At 37.3% G+C, this 8490-nt stretch overlaps 1 pseudogene; it reads left to right on the forward strand.

The window, feature by feature from the left end:
* Positions 1-7742, forward strand: part of LOC148914974 (TMV resistance protein N-like) — a 46430-nt pseudogene extending 38688 nt beyond the window's left edge.
* The last annotated feature ends 748 nt before the right edge of the window (positions 7743-8490 follow it).

The following is an 8490-nucleotide window of genomic DNA, read 5'->3' on the forward strand; positions in this document are numbered from 1 at the left end:
ATTGGTTCATAAACCTTCATATAAGTCTCCAGCTTATAACAAGCATCCACATAGGCAATTGGGTTTTCACATCTTTGAAATATTGCTGAGATTGCATGGGGACATGGTATTCCACATAAATTCCACCTCCTACAAGAGCATGTCTTTGCTCTAAGGTCTACAACAAATTCTCCACCATAAATGTGGCTCACTTGATACAATTGCTCACTAGCCAATCTAGGAATGCATTGTGATGAACCTAGCTTGTTCTTCTCAATTATCTTGAAGATCCTAGGCCCAACAGAGTATCTCCACCTCACATGCACTTCTCCTACTAGCCATCCTAAGCATCATCATACACCCTTATCCTCTCCAAGCAACTCAAAATTGTCTTATCCCTTGCATCTAGCATGGCTACATTGAAACTTTCACATAGATTATTCAACAAAAGATCACATTTAAAATGTGATCTCAAGTGAGATCCGCTCCAATTTTTGCGGGTCTCTTCTTCAACCACTTCCATGCTTCCTCATCCTCATTTTTCATCTTCTCCATTTCTGCCTCCCACCAAGGAATAGTTGTAGCTCTTGCTGCAGCCCATAATATATGTTTTAGAGCAAGACCAATATGTGATGCCCTAAAGTTACTGTACAGGTGTCTCACACACATCCTGGCCGCAGTTGGAAGTACTCTGATGGCATGTACAAGTCCCTTTTGTTTGTCACTAATCACTACCCAAGCTTGTCCATTTGTAATCCCCAAATCTTCAATAAGAAGATTGAAAAACCAAATCCAAGAGTCTTTACTCTCAATATCAAACTAACGATAAGCCATGGGAAATAACCATTGTTCCCATCCACCCCAACAGCTTGCAAGATCTGTCCAGGATAAGGCCCTTTCAAATGGCAGCCATCAACACCAATAACAGGTCTGCAACCTTGTAAAAATCCCTTCTTACAGGCAGCCAAGCACACATATATTCTTTGAAACACTGTCTCACCCTTCACAATCTGAGTTTTAATCTTCACCGCACTACCCTGTTTGCAGTTTTCAATTCTTCTGCATAATCCCACAATCTAGCATATTGTTCTTTGAAAGTACCTTCATTTAAATCTCTAGCTAGCCTCTTTGCCCTATAAACTTGAAGTTTGGTGACATTTATTTTGTAATCTGCCAACACATCTTGTTGAAATGATTTCTATCAAAGTCTGAGGTGCGCCTTAGCATGTTTGCATATCTGTCACAAAGCCATTTTGATATAGTATGCCTAAGCTTGTCCACTCTTCCACACTGATGTTCTAGGCTCAAAGTTTTTATAGCAAATGTCCCTTCCTCTCTATTAATCCTTGATCCATATACCTGGAAAGAACACCCTTTCACACATTTAGCCTGAACTCATTGTCGTTTTTTTTCAATTTCACTTCCCTACCCTCTATAATTGCAAGCTCCTTGATAGCCTCTATCAGAAGTTTTTTGTTTGCAAACTTCATTCCCAATCTAAACTCAGGATTTTTCAAATCCACATCTCTTCTATCTGCTTAAATTTTGGCTTTATCTTTTTCTACCATTACCCCGTAATCGCCCTTCTTGTCAAATTCGGGACGTGTCGCACCATCCGATGACACCTCTCCTTGACCACCATGACTAGTCCCCTCATCAGCTACATTCTCTCCAAAGTTGGCCTATCCTCTGCCTCATTGTCACTGAACTCATAATCACTGTCTTTAATTTCTAAATCTGCATCTTCATCTTCATCTTCATTTGGCAATTTTGCCCCTTCGTTATCAATTGTCACATGTGCCCCTATATCTTCATTTGGCACTTCTGGCCCTTCGGTATCAATAGTGAAATGTGCCCTTATATCTTCATTTGGTAATTCTGCCCCTGCATCTTCATTTGCCACTTTTGTTCCAGCATTCTCAAAATTCTCCTCACCTTCAATCATAATCCACCCCATTCACTTGGTAATTGTGAGTCAAACCCGCACAATTCTCTGCATCTGCATCATACTCATAGTCTTCAATCTCACTATAGTACAACACAATAACCTTATTGGATAGTATGTGACCACCATTTCAACCACTGTAGCATCCGATGTAACAAGCTCTAGTCCACCCTTAGGATTTTTACACCTAATTTCCAAACGTTGCTCAACTTGAGAAATGTCAACCTCATACCCAAGACCTCTCCCAATTTTCAGTAAATCTAACAAAGACAGAAAATCCTCTATAATATTGTCCAAATAATAGACCTTACCCATCTTATAATCCCCATTTTCAGACCAGCCCCCATGATGTAATTCTAGAGTGCACATTCCTTTGTCAGCTGCAAAATTGAAACAACAATATGTTATTCTAAAGTTATAGTTTTGTTGTTAATGCTAACGACAACAAGGCAACAATTACTGAATTAGGTGTGAACCAGACAACCAAGGGACCACAGCCATTGAAAAAAAACACCCTGAACCCTAAACATGCAGGAACCACAACCAAGGGACCACAGACATAAAGCTTACACTCTACAGTCAATGTAGCAAAAGCCAAATCCACATCCACATACAAGAAAACGATTCCTTTACCCTTACTTTAAACATAAAACAACCAAAAATCCAAACACAAACACAGAAAAAGGAATCTTTATAAAGAAACCACAGTTCTAGACAAGGACAACTCATCCATTTCCAAACAAAAACAACATACAATGCATTATAGAAGCCCTTACCGTATTTGGGAGTCTGTCTACCCGAACGGAATTCGAACTCCATTATCAGCAACTAGTGAATTTCCCAAAATCTCCAAAAATCCCCAAAATCAAACCCTAACCCAAACTCTCAAATTCGAACTCCAAAACTAACACTGAAATTACACACTAACTTCACCAATTCAGCGACTCGCACACTACTACAGCATCGACCAATTCAGCAACTAGCATTAGAATCCCTTTCACTTGATGGTTTTCGTGGGAAATGAGAGGCCTTCTCAAAATGTTGATGTATTTTGGAGGGATGTTCGTTCTGAGTGATAGGGCTTCTCTAAAAGTCGTATATACCCTTCAAAACTCAGTCACATGGCCATCACGTGATCGAAAGTGACGGACTCTGTCACGGAAGGACGATTTTGGTACATTAAAAAAAGTTTAAGGAAGTTTGAATTGAAAATTTTAGTTAGTGGACCAAAATGATAATCGCGGGATAGTTGGGGGACCATTTAGGTCATTAACCCTAAAAATAAAAACAATTAGATAATGGGTACTATTTTTATGGAATACAACTACCCATTATTTATTTTAATTAAAATTAAAAATTAAAAAAAAATACGCGAAGGGACTTAGTATATATAAAGGCAGAAGCATAAAATAATGGTAAAACATTTAAAAATCCAAAATATACCCTTGATTAACTAAATTGCTCAGAGTTATGTATATTTAACATTCTAAGGGTAAAATTATAAAGTACTTATAATTTAAATAAAGAAATTAAAACAAAATTCAATTTCAAAACCCACTTACGATATGGTAGTTACCTCCACCTCTGCTTCTTTTTCATTTTTTTTAATAATTAAAACAAAAAATATGAAACACACGAAGATTACAAATACATATTAATTATGAAAAATGTCTTGACAACAAAAAATACACATTAGTTACTCCACTTTTCTCGAAGACTTGATACCGTGTCTATGAGTATAACTATAATTAACTCTTTTTGTTTTTAAGACATTATTATTATAAGAAATAAGCAAAATGTTAGTAACGTGTCAATTTTAATTGACATGGCACAAACACATTAGCGGCCACATAATGTGGTCAGTTATGTGGTCAAAATATTTAGAGTGTCCAAATAGGATGTCAATGAAGTGTTAGTTGGATTGGCCAAAGCCTTTGGTGTGCTCCCAAATGATTATGGGTTCAAGCCACCATTGTACACGCATGTGTGTCACCCCTTTCCTCTTCATAACTCCGGCATAAAAGGAAAAAAAAAAGTCCAAATAGCATTAAGTTGGTCCCCGCGTGTGTGAGTTTCCTCTCTCTCCCTTCCAAACAAAACCAAAAAAAAAAAAGTGTTCACATAGCATTACTATAAATTTTATCGCAAAAATTAAATCCAAGGACAATTGTTTAATGTTCTTCAGATACACACAGAGTTTAATTAGACAAATGATTGAGATTGAGGGTTTGTAGCCAAGGGGTGAAATTAGTGAAGGGTTAGGATTTGGGATGGTTTATTATGCCAGATTCATTAGCTACAAGGGGTTTCTTGATATCCATTTAATTTTCAGTTTTATTGAAAACTGAAAACATGTTTGGAAACAAATTTCATTTTCTATTTCAAAAAAGTGAAATCTAATTTTCAGAATTACATACCCTTTTCTTCTTTTTTTTTAACCCGAAAGTGTTTTTAGTTTTTAGTTTTTATTTTCATTTTTATTTTTTTTGTCCTCACTTTTCATTCACCAATTTTATATCACCACACATGCATTGAACTCCAGTTACTAATACTTGATATTTGGGACCTCCTGAATTGGATATGGCCCCTCAACTCTTGCATTCAGCCGAGGACATCCAAGCATGACGACTTTCAAATAAAAAACTTTTAAAAAAAAACATCCTAACTTCAAAAATTTCACCAAAAAATACTATGAACTCTTTGTAACTTACACTTTATTCTATGATATCTAATTCACCATTTGACCGATTTTTTTTTTTTCAATTTCTAAGTTTCACATAAAACTGAAATTATTAACCAAACAACTTTTTAAACAAGATTTTTTTTAAAACTAAATTGATCACATGCAAATCATAATGACTAGTTTGGTGATTTTCTTTTGCGCTCTTATTGTGGATAATATTAGGCCTACTTGGCTATTGCATAATTGGATTTGGGCACATGCAATGAATAATATAGCTGCTTCTTTATCGACCTTAAGCCAGGAGTATTTTTATATATGGTCTGACAACCTTTCTTTTCAGTGATCAAGAGTATTTGTATAAAAACTAGAGAAAACATATCTGCACGTTGATTCTTTATGACTGATATTGATGTTAATATGTTATAGGTACGAAACCTTGCTCATCAAAGATATAATCGATGTGATATGAAAAAGATTACGTCCTACATCGTTTACCTCTGTGGAGAACTCAGTTGGATTAGACTCAGGCATGAACTCAATTGATTTATTGTTAGGTGCAGGAGTGGATGATGTTCGCTTTATAGGGACATGGGGTATGGTTGGGATTGGTAAAACAACTATGGCTAGAGTTGTTCGCGAGAGAATCTCTCCTGAATTTGAATTCAGCATATTTCTTGAGAATGTCAGAGATAATGTTCAAAAAGGTGGTCTAATATCCCAACAAAGAGAAATTCTTTCAAGGGTATCGATGAAAACGATTGACATATTTGATGTTCATGAAGGATCCACAATGATTAGAAGATTACTTCATCACAAAAAGGTTCTTCTCATTCTCGATGATGTGACCGACTCAGATCATTTAGATTATTTGGCTGGGAAGCAAGAGTGGTTTGGTTCTGGGAGTAGAGTGCTTATTACAACTAGAAATGAGCATTTGTTAATTGAACATGGAGTGAAGAGAAGATTTCAGGTCAAACCTCTAAATCATGATGACGCTCTTAAGCTTTTTAGTTGGAAAGCTTTTGGAAAAGACCACCCTGAAAAAAACTATATTGAATTGTCTAGCTGTGTTGTGAGTTATGCCGATGGTCTTCCACTAGCTCTTAAAGTTTTGGGGAGTTTTTTGCGTGAAAGACATGTAAGTGCTTGGAACAGTGCATTGGGTAAACTAAGAGGTATTTGTAACACAGTTTTGGGGACACTTCAAATAAGTTACGATGATCTAGATGACAAGGAGAAGAAAATTTTTCTAGGCATTGAGTGTTTCTTTAACGGGGAGAAAGAAGATCGAGTTATAGAAATCCTAGACAGTTGCGGCTTTTGTGCAGGTATTGGAATAGATGTCCTTATTGAGAAATCTCTGTTAACTAATTCATATGGAACTCAAAGGATGCATCAGTTGCTCCAAGAGATGGGTCGTGAAATTGTCAATCGAGAGTGTCTTGATGAGCCAGGAAATCGCAGCAGGTTGTGGCGCCATGAAGAGGCCAAGCATGTCTTGAGCAAAAATACAGTAAGGGGACTCTTAGTTTACAAATGAGTTTCAGTTCTTTTCATATGTTAGTTATATGAGCTTCACTATTCTTTATCCGTGCATGTTTGATAGGGAACAGACGCAGTAGAAAGTATAACCACATGGACAAAACTAGGCCAGTGGTGCACGCGAATGCTAAATGCTTTTCAAGGATGAAGAAACTGAGACTTCTCAATCTTGCTAATGTGAACCTCTCTAATGATATTGAATATCTCTCCGATAATTTACGAAGTCTTGAATGGGCTGGGTATCCTTCAAAATATTTCCCCTCACATTTCAATCCAGAGAACCTACTAGAACTTAACATGTGCCATAGTCACATTGAATCTTTTTGGATGGGTGTTAAGGTACGTATTACTGCTTTATCTTCTATTACCTTTAAACATCGAAGATTTTTTATATCTTTTATGTGTTCTTACTTGACAGCCTTTCATAGAATTTGAAGCTAATTTTTTTGCTGTGTTCTTTTGACAGCTTTTATACAATTTGAAAATCATTAAGCTCAGCCACTCTTTGAATCTTATCCCAGACTTTAGAGGCTTTCCAAATCTTGAGTATCTGATTCTGGAAGGTTGTATACGATTGTATAAGGTTGACCCATCCCTTGGAATGCTTGAAAGAATTACTCAGATAAACTTGAAGGATTGCAGAAGTCTAGTGCGTCTACCAAGAAGTGTGTATGGCTTAAAATCTGTCGAAGTTCTTAATCTTTCTGGCTGCTCGAAGCTCGACAAGTTGCCCAACGATTTAGGCAATGCAGAGTGTTTGGAGGAGCTTGATGTGAGTGGAACTGCCATAAGAGAACTGCCTTTCTCCATTGTTCGGTTGAAAAGCCTCAAAGCATTAAGGTTTAGTGGATGTAAAGGACCATCACCTAAATTTTGGAATTTGCTCTCACTTTTTCAGCGATTTCTAATAAGAAGTCGCATTCCCACGCCTTTGTTGCTGCCTTCTCTATCTGGTTTGGTTTCTTTAAAAACACTTACTCTAAGTGATTGCAATCTCTTGGAAGTCCCTAATGACCTTAGCTGCTTGTCCTCATTAACTGACCTAGATCTCAGTAGAAACCAGTTTGTTAGCCTACCCAACGACATCTCTCTACTTTCTAGACTTCAATTTCTTAACTTGGAGTATTGCGAGAGGCTTCAAGAATTGCCAGAGGTTCCCCAAAGAGTAGTAGCAGTTGTTGATAACTGTATTTCATTAGAAAGAATTGCCAGAGGTTCCACAAGGAAGTGCGAGTTGCTGTTACGGGCACAATGTATCAACTGCTTCAAATTTGCGGAGACACACGATTTTAGGAGTTTGGTATTTACATTACTGGAACAATATGTTGGGGTCTCTCTCTCGCTCTCTATCTCATACACACACTTAATAATATGTTGGCTTCTCAAGTGTTTTGACCTTTTTTTTTTATGATGCAGGAAGTCCCTATTAGTCAAGACCTATTTCAATTTGTTGTTCCTGGAAATGGAATTCTCAAGTGGTTCAATCATAAATCTGTTGAATATATATACAATGAAGAAGAGTGGTTCAATCCTCAAAGTGTGGAGTATCCATTAAGTGTTGAGCTACGTCCAGGTTGGTTTACTGAAAACTAGATGGGATTTGTAGTGTGCATCGGTTTTGCAATCCAGGAAAGATCACCTAATTGCGACCATGCTCTTAAGTATCCTAGTTTTGATTACAATTATACACATATTATTACTTGCAAAATGGACATCAATGGAAAGGAGATGACGGCACGTAGGCGTCCATTTGTGATTCTTAATGCAGAGTTGGGGCAAGCTGTGTCTGATCACCTTTGGGTAGTCTTTTTTCCTCGTCACTTTCCTCAGTTGTGGAAGGGTATCAGCGATCAGGTTGAATTGCCCTCTGGCAGAGAGTGGTGGCAAGGTATATTTGGTCAGATTACATTTTCAATTACGGCCAGAGTTGGCCATGGAGTAATAGTGAAGCAATGTGCGGCTCGTCTGGTGTATGAGGGAGACTTGGAAGAGCTTGACCCAAGATTTAGCCTCCGGACCCGGAGTAATGTCTGCATTTCTGAGGTGGATTCAGAATTCCCCTCTTACACAAACAAGTTGGAGCTAGTGGATGGAAGTGGTTAATAAAATCTTATTAGGAATTCATCAATCAAATTACAAAATTACATTTTCATAACACATTCACTTGCGTAATCTTGGCTGTTTTTTTCTTTTTGTAGCTCTGTCTTAGTTTTTTTCCTCATGACTTGCTTTACTTCATCTGTAAGTATAGGGATAAAATTGTAGATTTTCAACAGATGAATGCAACCACAACAGCAATGAGAGCCACCACAACTGGGACAATAAGAGTAATGATCCTTCC

The sequence above is a fragment of the Prunus mume genome, linkage group LG8, assembly GCF_029339155.1.
Source record: "Prunus mume cultivar Tortuosa linkage group LG8, ASM2933915v1, whole genome shotgun sequence".
Taxonomy (NCBI): Eukaryota; Viridiplantae; Streptophyta; class Magnoliopsida; order Rosales; family Rosaceae; genus Prunus; species Prunus mume.